Genomic DNA, 14,599 nt, shown 5'->3' with positions numbered 1-14,599 from the left:
GTATTCCTAGCATTGCTATTAGATAACCACGGCTCGGGCGGATCGTGATTTTCCAAGAGGAAACCAAAGAAAGGGAGAATTTCACTCTCTGTAAGGTCATAGGAGAGGCTGGGGAGAGTGGGTGCGAGAGAGAGGGGAAAGCGTCTGTTCGCTGGTCAGCTGGGTGAATAATTTATCAATTAATTAGAGACTGCAGTCCTCGCCTTGGACTATTGTCAAGCTGTAGAATATGTAGAGAAGTCGGGTCTCCCAAAATGTTTTAAATAACGCGGACAATGCGGTTTTAAATTAATAAAAATTTTTTTTTTTACATTTCAAGATTTTTGTTAATTTGTTTAGTTGCATATGATGTATTTCATACAGCTTGGTAAAATATTTTGAAAACAATTTATGACTACATTTTGAACTTGAATTATATATAACATTGCGAAATACATAACACGTGAGTACACATTTATTTTGTTGATCAATGCAGTGTTTAAGACTTAAATTAAACTACACTCCGTTCACAAAATGTTTACGGTTTTAGGGAAAGAAATCTATCCCCTCCACTAAATACTGCCCAAAACAATAGCCCCAATGTAGTTCTTTACATCGTTGGCCCCAACAGCTGAGGTTAGCAAAAACGTCAACAGCTGCATCATACATTAAGCAAAAAAAAATGTGGTGGGGGGAACTTACCCTCAAACCATCTTATTTTTATGAACAGACTATAGTTATAGAATATATGTGAGTATTGTATTCCAAGTATTGAAACAACCAGAAATATCACATTACTGATGCTTTATACGACTAGATTGAAAATAAGTGACAATACAAATAATACGTCACACCTACCAATAACCAATAACCTACCAATTAATTATTTAGAATTAATTCCCGTTAAGGAATCAAATTTTTTAGCGGGAATTGACGGAACAAGAAAACGATGCAATTGAAAACTACACGAACAAAGTTAAATTAATTTTGGAAACCAACCAATCATTATTGAGATTCCGTCCATTAGAACAGTCAAATTAATTCGTTTGCCAAAATGTTACTCTAATTTTGCATCGCTATGATAGGCATTTTTGTGTTGTTTTTTTTTTACCTTTTAATGAGGGTATAAAATTTTAATCCAACTCAGTTGTAAATAAAAAAGTGTTTACTTTAAAAGGACAGTACAGTAGGTATAGCCTATGCCTGCATTTGCTTATTTTTGATACTGAGTAGACATTTCAATATGACGATTTGGATATGATGTGTAGCTTAATTGTTTCATAAAAAAATAACTTAGTTAGACGACTTTAACCACTACTTACCATAGAATATACTGTGCTAATAAAGTTGATTTTCTTTTGTAGTCTTGACTTATTCTATTTGTCTCTGGATTTACTATAAAGTAGTAGATAAACAATACTGTAGCTTGGAATAAATTTCCCATTCAGTTTGCAACGTAAAAAGGTTTATGCTCAGTAATCTATATTTTTGAACAGCCCACTATGTTGGTAGAACGACTGAATAAGCTATTTTGTCTTCCAATGGTGAATACCACTAAATATGGAAATAGAATGTCTACCTTATGTCTACTTCACTGTAGTGACATCTACAATCCCTAAGATCACCCTTTCCTAAAAATCCTCAATGTCATATCAAACAGGTGTTGTTTAGACCAAAACCTGACGCAGGAATTTCAATCAGGTTAACAACTCGAGCGAACTTTCTTCATTGAGTATTCCAGATTTAGCCCTGAATACTTCCCTTGATTGGAAAGTCTAAAGAATTTCACTCGGTGTTTGGCCACGATTTCTAAAATCTTCCGCTATGAAAAAGTTGATTAAGCACATATAACATGACATGGTCTCAGCGTTCGTAAACGGGGCGACAAATTGGATCGGGATATAGCTTTGGCGAAGACACTGGCAAAATATTTTTATTTTAGAAGTTATAATCTGAATTGTGAACACTCTGTCAAACCTCCAATGTGCTGTAAAATCAGTGTGTCATCAGTAATTAGGATACAAGTTTTGGTGATAAAACGGGTAACTTTCAATAAAAAAAAATAAAAAAACATAGATAAGCTATATGGATGGTCGTTATAAAATCAAGCCACAGCTTTATTTCAGATTGCTTCGATGCTAAAATTTTCTTTCTTAAATAACTCAAAAACCATTGATTTACAAAGATTTTAAATGGCCGCCATTTTGTTTTATGAATTTGAAAAATCGTGATAATTTTTTGGTAGCTTTGTCTAGTTGTCATAAATATTTCTGCAAAGTTTCCATTTCGTATGTTTAACAATTCTTAAAAAAAAAAATAAATGAAAAAAAAAATGGCGGCTGTGTGAGTAACTAAGGACTTCCGGACAGTTTAAATATGATATTTAGGTACGTTTCTTACCCAGGAGCAATGCCATAAAATATTGGTAGAGAGTTCCGGGACACCCTGTATATAAATATATCCAGTATCCCAATAACATTAACATAAGTTTTCGAAAAATCAGTTACTAAGCAATATTGACAAAGGCAAGAACAAACCATTTATAAATTAAATCTTTAAGAATCCTTGTATCTTATAGAATTCCTCCAGACAACATAGCTTTCAAATTAATACTATGTCTTAAAAATAATGTAAACTATACAAAATATAAATTAAACATTTATATTTTAAGCCTTTCAATCATTCATGTTTGCCTAAGCGGTTTCGCCAATTTACCGATTCAAGTAAGAGGATCCGTAAACATTTCTGTACGCATTTTAATTAAACTTGACGTAGTGGACTTCGCGGGTCGTTTGGTTGAGAAATTGCTTGGCGCTTTTTATGTTGCTAAAGAGAGAACTTCCTCCCTATCTTTTCCGTGCGGAAAACTTTTGCAATTGGTTTCAGACTTGCGTTACTTGAGCTCGTGAATTTACCTCCGTAAAAGCCTTATCTAGCTAAATATTCAACTTAACGTGGGATTTTTGTCTGAGTAAGGGGAATCAGGAAGAGGAGTTGACGAGAAATCAAATAAAATTTAATGGTTGTCCAACAAAAATCTGTAAACTCGTTAAACGTTAATGTTACCTGAACAAAATATTAATATCGAAACATACTAACAATACAATGTGAGTACCTATCTGATATAATAATAGACAACTATTAACGGAAGAATTGTACAAATGAACATAAATTTATTACTACAGAATCAAATTTTCGTTGTTTTCAAATATATAGGATTCAATACGTCCGCGATTATGATATACACAACTGTTTATTTTATTTTACAACCATCCGACTTCCTAAAAATACTTCTAATTCAAATAAGTTCTTATTCAAATAAACTCTTCGGAATGTGACGAAGATTTAATTTCTGCATTGACGACGAATTTCAGCCGTAAAATAAAATACAGCCTCGTCTCTCAACGAGTGATCAGTTATTCAACAATGTTGCAATAAATATGACAAGGTAAAACGCAATCACGAAGCTCATCGCTGATTGGTTCCTGCGAGTTAAATGTGAAGATGTCGACCAATCAGAAGTAAAGGTTAATTGTAACGCCTCGACCCAGATTCGGGAGTCCCCTGCAGAAGTGCAGCAGTTCGACCCTATAGCATTGGCACCTGGTGACATTTCTGATAATTAATTACGTCAGATGCAACAGTGCTCATCAAATATTTCACTACAGGCAGTTGTAGTGGTGGATGCCGTTTCGAGTCAGCAGTGTGAAATTTAGTGGTTGTGCCCGCCTTACGATCAAAAGGTTACTGGTTCGATCCTTACGAAATTCTGAAACTTGTTGATGGTTCGAAACTGGACCCAGCTGTCCTTGAATTGGTCTTGGATATACAGTCAACGGTACAGAGCTACACATGTATCTCATTCCACTACGTTCATCCTTAACTCATATTTGGAATAACCCGAGTAGCCAGTAGCGTTCCCAAATCAGTTGGTACATCTATTACGTATCGAGGGTGAAAACAGTTTAAACGAGTTTCAATTTCTTAACAAGATTGTTAAAACTAGTTTAGGAAAGGCTTGATAACTTCAAGTTACCTTGTACAACTAGGTAATGAACTAACATCTTGAACTATAAAAACAGCGAAAAGTCTACATTGAATATAATCCTAAATACAAATCAAAATGTACCTTTTTTATCAACTTATAGTGTAAAAGCTTGTAACCTATACAATGCAACAATTTATTAAAAAACCTATAACAACCTATTAATGAAATCAAAATACTGTAGATGGCACCGAGAAAATGGTTTCATTGTGTCTATAAATTCTTTCCACAATCGTATACTACTTTTATATATATATTTCATTTTTATGTTAAAATTGTAGCCAGAATAAGAATAAAAATAAACGTACAGAAACAAAATCTAGCCACCGAGAGTGTAACAATCTATTTATTCATCTATAACTATAGTACGCCTACTAACTGTCTTCTTCCTGCCTACTATAGTTGCCAGCTTAACTGAAAGCTCCAACTGATTGTGAACGATATGGTCTTTTATGTGACATAAACTATTAAAGTAACAAAAACCAAGGAGTAAAATATAACATATTAAATCATTTAACACATTCTACTAAGCTTTTTAAAACAATGATTGGCTACATCTGGTACTTCCTACAGTATGTTATAGACTCAACAGTGTCTGGGAGTAAAGATACTAACTCAAACGCAAAAAAAACTATTACGATTCTCCTGAAGCATACCAGAACTCAACATACATACCAACGATTTTAATTCCAATCTAATTAATTAGTGAACATCAATTATAGTCTCGTCAACTATCAATATTAATGACCAGCTGGCAACAAATGACGCGACGGAAGGATGCAGTGGGTCGACCAGCTGATCCATTATCGCACTGCTGCCAACCTCCGGCTGTCGTCTGCTCGCGATACTATAATTAATGAACATCGTAATTCTATTGCATCACTGCATCGTCCTTGTTCCCATCACAGGATTACCATGTGAAGTCGGTTATGGTTGGATCCGAGCGTACTTTTGATCAATATTAAATCATCCTTCTAAAATGAATCATGATTTGAAAAGTTTGATTTCAGCGGATTGACCAACATTTACGTAAAATTTCCCCGTCGAAATATGTTATGTTATGATCGAAGAGAAAACAGGTACGTTGCCACAGTAATTTAACCGATAGTAGTTGTAACTTGTAATTTCATTGTACTGTACGTTATTTTAGAGTAACGTGTAACATGCAATATTGAATACTAATATCAAGGTTTTGTAGTTTACAGCCAAAATTCGGTGGGTATCCTTTCTGTGTCATATTTTTGAGAAATGGATTACCTGTGTACTATTTACAAATATTGATTTTATAAATCAGTTGCTACTTGCTACCGGTACAGTTCTACAAATCAATGATATTGTTTTCGAACTGTTCCTAACACTCATAGATGAAATACTTCGTGTATCGTCCTCCTCGCTGGGAGAAAGTAAAGTATCAATGTGCTATTGTCCTAGCTAGCGGTGACGCCATAGAGAACGACTTCGAGTTTCGAAAGGTTAGAACATTTGTCAACGAATTGTGCTGGTAATCTTGTTATCATCAGGTTATCTTGTCAGATATAACCGAATTAAAAACAACTAATTATGCCAAACTGGTAAGAAGACTTATCTCCACATGGTACAATGGTACTGCCAGAATTACATAAAAGTTTTCAAAATAATCTTCATGAATGGCAAAAAAAGTACTGGCAATTTCAAACTCAATATGTCCGTTTTTAAGATTTCTGGGTAGTATTTAAATCAATTTCCAGACGGCCAAATATAGTGGGTAGTGGGAGGACCTCCATCGTAGTTGATGATAGACTACTACGAGCTGAGAGTGGCAATAAGTGGCTCTTGGTTGGGAAACCAAAATAGCTACTTGATGAAACTTACATGCATGGATATATTAGAGAAGGTAGGTAATCCAAGGACAACGCATAAATACAGCAATCAGAGCAAACAATTACATGGTTTGAATTTTCATTTTATTTTTGAGCTTATTTGTTTTTTGTTTACATTATAATTTCAGACATTAGACCCTTCTTCACACGTAAAGACTTGGCTACAGTAGAATGTGGCGTTTAAAATAACATACATCAGCATAATCAATTTACACAACCGATTGACTAACTAAACAACAACACCCGCCTAGACACGCAACTACAGTAGTTGTCAATGGAACGCTCATCTGACACGTATAGTTGTCTAGTCATTGGCATAATTGATGTACATAACCGATTGACAATCTACACAACAACACCCGCCTAGACACGCAACTACAGTAGTTGTCAATGGAACGCTCATCTGACACGTATAGTTGTCTAGTCATTGGCATAATTGATGGACATAACCGATTGACAATCTACACAACACCCGCCTAGACACGCAACTACAGTAGTTGTCAATGGAACGCTCATCTGACACGTATAGTTGTCTAGTCATTGGCATAATTGATGTACATAACCGATTGACAATCTACACAACAACACCCGCCTAGACACGCAACTACAGTAGTTGTCTATGGAACGCTCATCTGACACGTATAGTTGTCTAGTCATTGGCATAATTGATGTACATAACCGATTGACAATCTACACAACAACACCCGCCTAGACACGCAACTACAGTAGTTGTCAATGGAACGCTCATCTGACACGTATAGTTGTCTAGTCATTGGCATAATTGATGTACATAACCGATTGACAATCTACACAACACCCGCCTAGACACGCAACTACAGTAGTTGTCAATGGAACGCTCATCTGACACGTATAGTTGTCTGGTCATTGGCATAATTGATGTACATAACCGATTGACAATCTACACAACACCCGCCTAGACACGCAACTACAGTAGTTGTCAATGGAACGCTCATCTGACACGTATAGTTGTCTAGTCATTGGCATAATTGATGTACATAACCGATTGACAATCTACACAACAACACCCGCCTAGACACGCAACTACAGTAGTTGTCTATGGAACGCTCATCTGACACGTATAGTTGTCTAGTCATTGGCATAATTGATGTACATAACCGATTGACAATCTACACAACAACACCCGCCTAGACACGCAACTACAGTAGTTGTCAATGGAACGCTCATCTGACACGTATAGTTGTCTAGTCATTGGCATAATTGATGGACATAACCGATTGACAATCTACACAACAACACCCGCCTAGACACGCAACTACAGTAGTTGTCAATGGAACGCTCATCTGACACGTATAATTGTCTAGTCATTGGCATAATTGATGTACATAACCGATTGACAATCTACACAACAACACCCGCCTAGACACGCAACTACAGTAGTTGTCAATGGAACGCTCATCTGACACGTATAGTTGTCTAGTCATTGGCATAATTGATGGACATAACCGATTGACAATCTACACAACAACACCCGCCTAGACACGCAACTACAGTAGTTGTCTATGGAACGCTCATCTGACACGTATAGTTGTCTGGTCATTGGCATAATTGATGGACATAACCGATTGACAATCTACACAACAACACCCGCCTAGACACGCAACTACAGTAGTTGTCTATGGAACGCTCATCTGACACGTATAGTTGTCTGGTCATTGGCATAATTGATGGACATAACCGATTGACAATCTACACAACAACACCCGCCTAGACACGCAACTACAGTAGTTGTCAATGGAACGCTCATCTGACACGTATAATTGTCTAGTCATTGGCATAATTGATGGACATAACCGATTGACAATCTACACAACAACACCCGCCTAGACACGCAACTACAGTAGTTGTCAATGGAACGCTCATCTGACACGTATAGTTGTCTAGTCATTGGCATAATTGATGGACATAACCGATTGACAATCTACACAACAACACCCGCCTAGACACGCAACTACAGTAGTTGTCAATGGAACGCTCATCTGACACGTATAGTTGTCTAGTCATTGGCATAATTGATGTACACAACCGATTGACAATCTACACAACAACACCCGCCTAGACACGCAACTACAGTAGTTGTCTATGGAACGCTCATCTGACACGTATAGTTGTCTGGTCATTGGCATAATTGATGGACATAACCGATTGACAATCTACACAACAACACCCGCCTAGACACGCAACTACAGTAGTTGTCTATGGAACGCTCATCTGACACGTATAGTTGTCTGGTCATTGGCATAATTGATGGACATAACCGATTGACAATCTACACAACAACACCCGCCTAGACACGCAACTACAGTAGTTGTCTATGGAACGCTCATCTGACACGTATAGTTGTCTGGTCATTGGCATAATTGATGGACATAACCGATTGACAATCTACACAACAACACCCGCCTAGACACGCAACTACAGTAGTTGTAAATGTAACGCTCATCTGACACGTATAGTTGTCTAGTCATTGGCATAATTGATGGACATAACCGATTGACAATCTACACAACAACACCCGCCTAGACACGCAACTACAGTAGTTGTAAATGTAACGCTCATCTGACACGTATAATTGTCTGGTCATTGGCATAATTGATGTACATAACCGATTGACAATCTACACAACAACACCCGCCTAGACACGCAACTACAGTAGTTGTCAATGGAACGCTCATCTGACACGTATAATTGTCTAGTCATTGGCATAATTGATGTACATAACCGATTGACAATCTACACAACAACACCCGCCTAGACACGCAACTACAGTAGTTGTAAATGTAACGCTCATCTGACACGTATAATTGTCTAGTCATTGGCATAATTGATGGACATAACCGATTGACAATCTACACAACAACACCCGCCTAGACACGCAACTACAGTAGTTGTCTATGGAACGCTCATCTGACACGTATAGTTGTCTGGTCATTGGCATAATTGATGTACATAACCGATTGACAATTTGACAAATTGAAAAGTACTTTATTTAATCGTTCATCTGACATGTTTTATCAATAATAACTTTATACGACTAAATCTGAGCAACCAACAACGTTTAAATCTTCATCTACTTGCGACAGATGATTGATCCAAAACCTCCAATCATCAACACAATGGAGCTACTCACACTTAACATAAAACACATCATCTCATTCCATGCACCGAAACAGCAGGCAATCATCAACAAACGACCGGTAAAAGCAGAACTAGATGGAGGTAGCATGCCGATGGGACGAGGACTGTTTGAATAATGCCAACCTGAGGAGGAGGTGTGCTAATGATACATCATCTTGAAACCGGTCCCTGAGGTCGTGATAAAGACCTAGAGGTCTGGGAGGCTGTGGAACGTGAGGGAGTAGAGCTGCAGAAACATTGGTACGGAGTGTATAACTGTACGGGCTGGGTATAACTGGATAACTTTCCTCACGTAAGCGTATATTAATGCCGAAAACTTACCAAACTACTGTACATCTTTAGCCAAGCAGAGAGAGAGTAGTGTCTAGGATGAAAATCCATTGGCCAAGTGAGGTAGTCTTCTAACCTAAATTACCAATGGCTTGGATAGGGAGAGTAGGCAAAAGTTGTAAAATTAGTCCCTATCTACTAATGAAACTCCAATTTTTTGAGCTTCAAAGAAATTCAATCTATGAAGCTGCCGAAAAAATCCTGCTCTGAGTACGAATGAATATTTGAGGCCCTCCATGTATATTTTAGTTGTTTTAGGAGAAGGTCAAAACTGCACGTAGAGAAACAGAAAGTATGCGTTTATGTCAAAAAAATATAAGCATCCTAGAAACTTCACGTATCTGCGAAATTTATTTTTTAGTTGTCATAATGCACACCGTACCCTAAAACATCTACTAAACATATAAATTTCACATTTATTTCTAGAAGTAAAAGCATGATCATCCATATACTGTATACCTTTAAATTCGTTTATTGTTCACTCTATTCTGAAAACATTCATTAGACTGTATGAATGTTAGATACTGTACTACCATTTACTGAACACCTACGCAGTCAATATGATCATGTTTTACTCGGTATTACGTCATATACTTGTATACTTTACTAAGACTAAGGAAGGCTGGCATCAAGATCAATACATTTCTGCAATGGCGTATGAGTTGCGAACCAATATTATCAGTATAACATCCAGCTATGATGTCTCATTTCAGGCTGACTCGCGTGTTTAGGATTTCATGATTCAATTTCATCTGGTCGCAGAATTGTTAAAACTGACTAACTGGTAACATTCTTTTAAATTGACATTCTTCTAAATGGTAATCGTGCTTGAAAACTAACCAGTCATACAACAAAGCATATATCGAGTTAACAAATAAAATATTTTTCTGGTTGCCTATTATACAAATTTGATTAATAATTAAGAAGTAACAACTGTGATGATAAAAATAAATCGACAACGGCAAGTTTAGTTTGTAGAAAAAACCACTGTACTTGAAGAATATAGCAGAAGTTTACGTATTCTTTGAGAACTAACGTATCAGCACATCTACAAGACGTAATAATACGAATTTTTATTGAAAAATATTGTCTGATAACAATTACTGATCATACGTTTCAACTCTACTACTTTGATGGGTAGAATATTACAGTATTTCAGCCTGCTTTACCCTCCACTACTCGATCAAAGTCTGCTTATGAAAATTTGTACATTAAACAGAGACTCAAACAAGCCTGAAAATGCTCAATACATAACTACCTGTCTAGGCACGTCGCTAATCTTTCCCATCCTTCCTTTTCGCGCTTTCTCCCATAACCGAACGAAAGTACTATTTGTTAACCAGCGTTGTTTCCTTGTATATGTCGAGGTTGTAATAATTGTCGCGATTTTTCAACAGCGCATCCTCACTCTGGAGATTAATTTTCTCCTTGGTCACCTTAACAAGGAGAAACTTAAGTGTAAGTGTGTCTGTGATAAAAACAAACGTCAAATACAGTACTGTATAACAATTCGAGTGTGGAATCAAAAGTTTTGGTAACTTTCCGATTTTTGTGTCATCCTAAATAATGTAGGCTACATTAATAAGTATTGTTATTTTTTATGTACGGCTTTTAATGAAAGGGGTATTCAAATAGAGAGGAATTTGTTTTATAATCAAAGACACCAATCAGTTTTCTTTTTCTGGGCGCTAACCGTCGGGATATGTCTTGAACCACCGGATTTCAGCAGACTATGACTAAAAGCCATTTTGATCTCTGACCTCTAGAACCAAAGTCAAATAGATCCATGGGATAATTATAACCTACTATCTAGACCAACCGAAGCACATGAAAAGAGCCCAAAATTTTAATCCCCAAAAAGGTTCACTAATCTTAAGCATGGAAAGAGCCCGGGTACCTGAGGATGAGGACGCTGACTCGTGTTCTGAAATAGTGTTGTGTTTGGTTGGGTTAGGTTAAGTTATGTTAGGTTAGGTTATGTTAGGTTAGGTTAGGTTAGGTTATGTTAGGTTAGGTTAGGTTATGTTATGTTAGGTTAGATTAGGTAAACAGACTATATCTTTTAGTAATGTAAATATCTTTTAACAATCTATTTTTTAATAATGTATCTTTTAACAGGGTATTTTTTAATATTGTAAATAAATTCATGTATATCAACTGTGTTGGTTCTTTCTCCTTTGAAGACCCGCTGTGAAAGTTCTTGGAAGAGCCCGGGCTCTTTTCGCACCGTCCTGGGAGGGACCTTGGAGGTCCGGGCGCTTTTCAAGCGTCTGCCGCGCATTTATCAGCTCAAGAAATCAACACTTAAAAATGAAAACTATGCAGCCTAAACCTATGATGACTACATGATAAAGACGTACACCATGTTCATCTGATAACGGAGAGACAAAATGTTTACAATCTCATTAGTTTGAACATCGCAGTGTCGCGCGAGTGTTTTCTGTTGTCGTGAAAAGCGTGACAAATGTACGCCAATCTCAACTGGATCATCAGGCCTTGTTTTACTGATACGACCAAATGAATACTGATGTAGTTTTAACCCGCGTTGCTAACATTGCCATTGACGAGTCCGCTTAACTAGCTTTGAATTAAACTGCTGGTAATCTATCTGCTGGTCAGTGCTGGTAATTAAACTGATTCAGCATGGCTTAATTACAATATCTCACTCTACTGTGCACAATTTACCTTAAAAACTGCGAACTCCAATGAGAAACCAGAGTGTAATCCAGCTGAAACAAAATATCAACATTAAAACTCCACAATACGTGTATCCTTTTGGGGTAAGTAAGATTAGCTAACGAAAATGTATTTAAAATGTGTACATAATTTTAGAATTCAGCAGTAAATAAATATTGAATAAACTTATCTTGAGTTGATCCACTTCATCTAATTCGTAGGATGGCCCAAATTTTGGCCAACCCAATATAATAATTTGTATTCATTCGAAATTGTACTTATCTTCTTCATTTACTTTGTCATAGGTAATTGTTGTAAGAAAACAGTCAAAATATCTGTTACTATCTAAATTTGCCCTTTCGTTGGATGATATAATTAATTAATAGCCCAATGACAGATGCCAACCTAGAATCGATGTCTCTTGGAATGGAACCTGCGACATGATTTGAAAGTGAACACTATCAACCGTTCGACTACTCAGACAATCACTTGACTAGTCAAGAAAAAAGGAGTGTTCACCACTGTATTGTGAATATGCTGCTCATCGCACCTGATTCTCACAGCTTGCCTCAAAACATCAAGGTAAACAACAATAAACTAATATTACATTTTCTTCTCGATAAAACTTTCACGGAACACCAATCAGTCGCGAACATATTTCTAATCAAACTGTAGGTTCGCCACAGCGTGTACAAATAAAAAAATTCAGGATATTTATCCAAGCTTGATTCGAAATTGAAAGACTAATTTTTGCAAGTGAGTTATCCTGAACGGACGGTCGTATGGTGTAATGTGCAGTGGACCACCCATAGGTCAAGCCAGCTCGGCTTGTAGTTTCCACAGGCCGTGCCAGCGACAGCCCATCGTCACCCGCGGCACGTCCACCGTGGAGGAATAAATCAGTCTGGAGTCAAGACTCTACCGGGAATGTGATTACTGGATTGCATGCAAATAGCGGGACTCCGCCACCGTGGGGACGATAAAATGTCCCCAGGAACGATAGAAAACTGTTTGGCAAAACAAAATACAGAGTTGACGCTCTGACATTTGGACAAGATTGACAAATCTTGAATCGCTGGTAATTAATTAGAGGTTTCGCTTGAACTTAATTTGTAGGATTAAGGTTACAAGATTACATGTTGGGTGGAGCTGATAAAACAGCATGACGATCTTTTGTGAATAGGGTGTTTCATAATCTTTCATAATTACGGTAATTTAATTTCTTAAATGTTAGTATGCTAAAAAGATAATGTATCAGACAACATGGTTTTAAATTCAATTAAAATTCATTTTTATAGCCCCAGGATTGCGAAATATGACAAATAATGGTTAAAACATACCTCGTCAGACAATCCTTAACATGTAGGTAGTGAAGTTGCTACATATGTTTCGGCGGCTATTTAAGCATCTCCGCCATCGTCAGGCAAACAAAAGGATCCACTTGATGTGTCGTCAGAATAAATAAATTACACATTTTACACAAAACATAAAAAACTATAGTGATAGGCCTATCAACTACACGCACTGCCGTGGACATGGCTGAGTCTGCTTCCTGCCATGTCCACGGCAGTGCGTGTAGTTGATAGGCCTATCACTATAGTTTTTTATGTTTTGTGTAAAATGTGTAATTTATTTATTCTGACGACACATCAAGTGGATCCTTTTGTTTGCCTGACGATGGCGGAGATGCTTAAATAGCCGCCGAAACATATGTAGCAACTTCACTACCTACATGTTAAGGATTGTCTGACGAGGTATGTTTTAACCATTATTTGTTTAAATTCAATTTGATATGCAATTGTGAATTGCTGTAAATTATCAATTTACAGTGCTGCTACAGGATGGACAGTTTATATTTAGAGTTAATTTGTAAATTGTGTATATTTTAAAGGGTTTTGTAATCCTTAATATTTAAACAAACAGCATTCACTCTAAAAAATCTTCTGAAGTTAGGGTATAAAAAGCAGCCATCGCATACTAAAGCACAGAGTGAGAATCTTTATAGATTTTATGACAAGTTGTCTTTCAACGACAAATTTACCCGAATATATACTTGGTGTAATAAACAACGCGTAGCAAAGTTCCAAAGAATGATTCATTGCGGTCCGTGATAACGCCAAGTCATAAATAAACTCCAACGACGGACAAAAAGTTGGCCGAGACTTCCACCTCCACCCCTAGACGAGCAGCACGCAACCACCAGCCGGCTATAGTCTGTTCTATCTGAGGAGGTGTGTGACGTCAGCCTCCTATAGCACAGAAAACTATAGTCTGCTCCAACTGAGGAGGTTTATGACGTCAGCCGCCTATTGTCTTTGCAATTTTAGGTGCGTGACGTCAGCCTCCTATAGCACAAAGTCTGTGCCTATAGCACAGAAAACTATAGTCTGCTCCAACTGAAGAGGTTTAGGACGTCAGCCGCCTATTGTCTTTGCAATTTTAGGTGCGTGACGTCAGCCTCCTATAGCACAAAGTCTGTGCCTATAGCACAGAAAACTATAGTCTGCTCCAACTGAAGAGGTTTAGGACGTCA

At 37.2% G+C, this 14,599-nt stretch overlaps 1 protein-coding gene across 3 annotated transcripts in view; it reads right to left on the bottom strand.

Annotated features, from left to right (window-relative positions):
- Positions 1 to 14,599, bottom strand: part of LOC128992181 (beta-1,4-glucuronyltransferase 1-like) — a 171,971-nt gene that overhangs the window by 106,596 nt on the left and 50,776 nt on the right. For all 3 annotated transcript variants that reach the window (XM_054415633.1, XM_054415632.1, XM_054415635.1), the window contains one exon: positions 12,076 to 12,119. The gene's annotated coding sequence lies outside the window, so the exon portion shown is untranslated. The remainder of the gene's footprint in view (positions 1 to 12,075; positions 12,120 to 14,599) is intronic.

The sequence above is a fragment of the Macrosteles quadrilineatus genome, unplaced genomic scaffold, assembly GCF_028750875.1.
Source record: "Macrosteles quadrilineatus isolate MER2022 unplaced genomic scaffold, UCM_ALF_1.0 Scaffold_4__1_contigs__length_99947679, whole genome shotgun sequence".
In the NCBI taxonomy this organism is placed as follows: domain Eukaryota; kingdom Metazoa; phylum Arthropoda; class Insecta; order Hemiptera; family Cicadellidae; genus Macrosteles; species Macrosteles quadrilineatus.
This window is presented reverse-complemented; position numbering and strand designations above follow the sequence as displayed.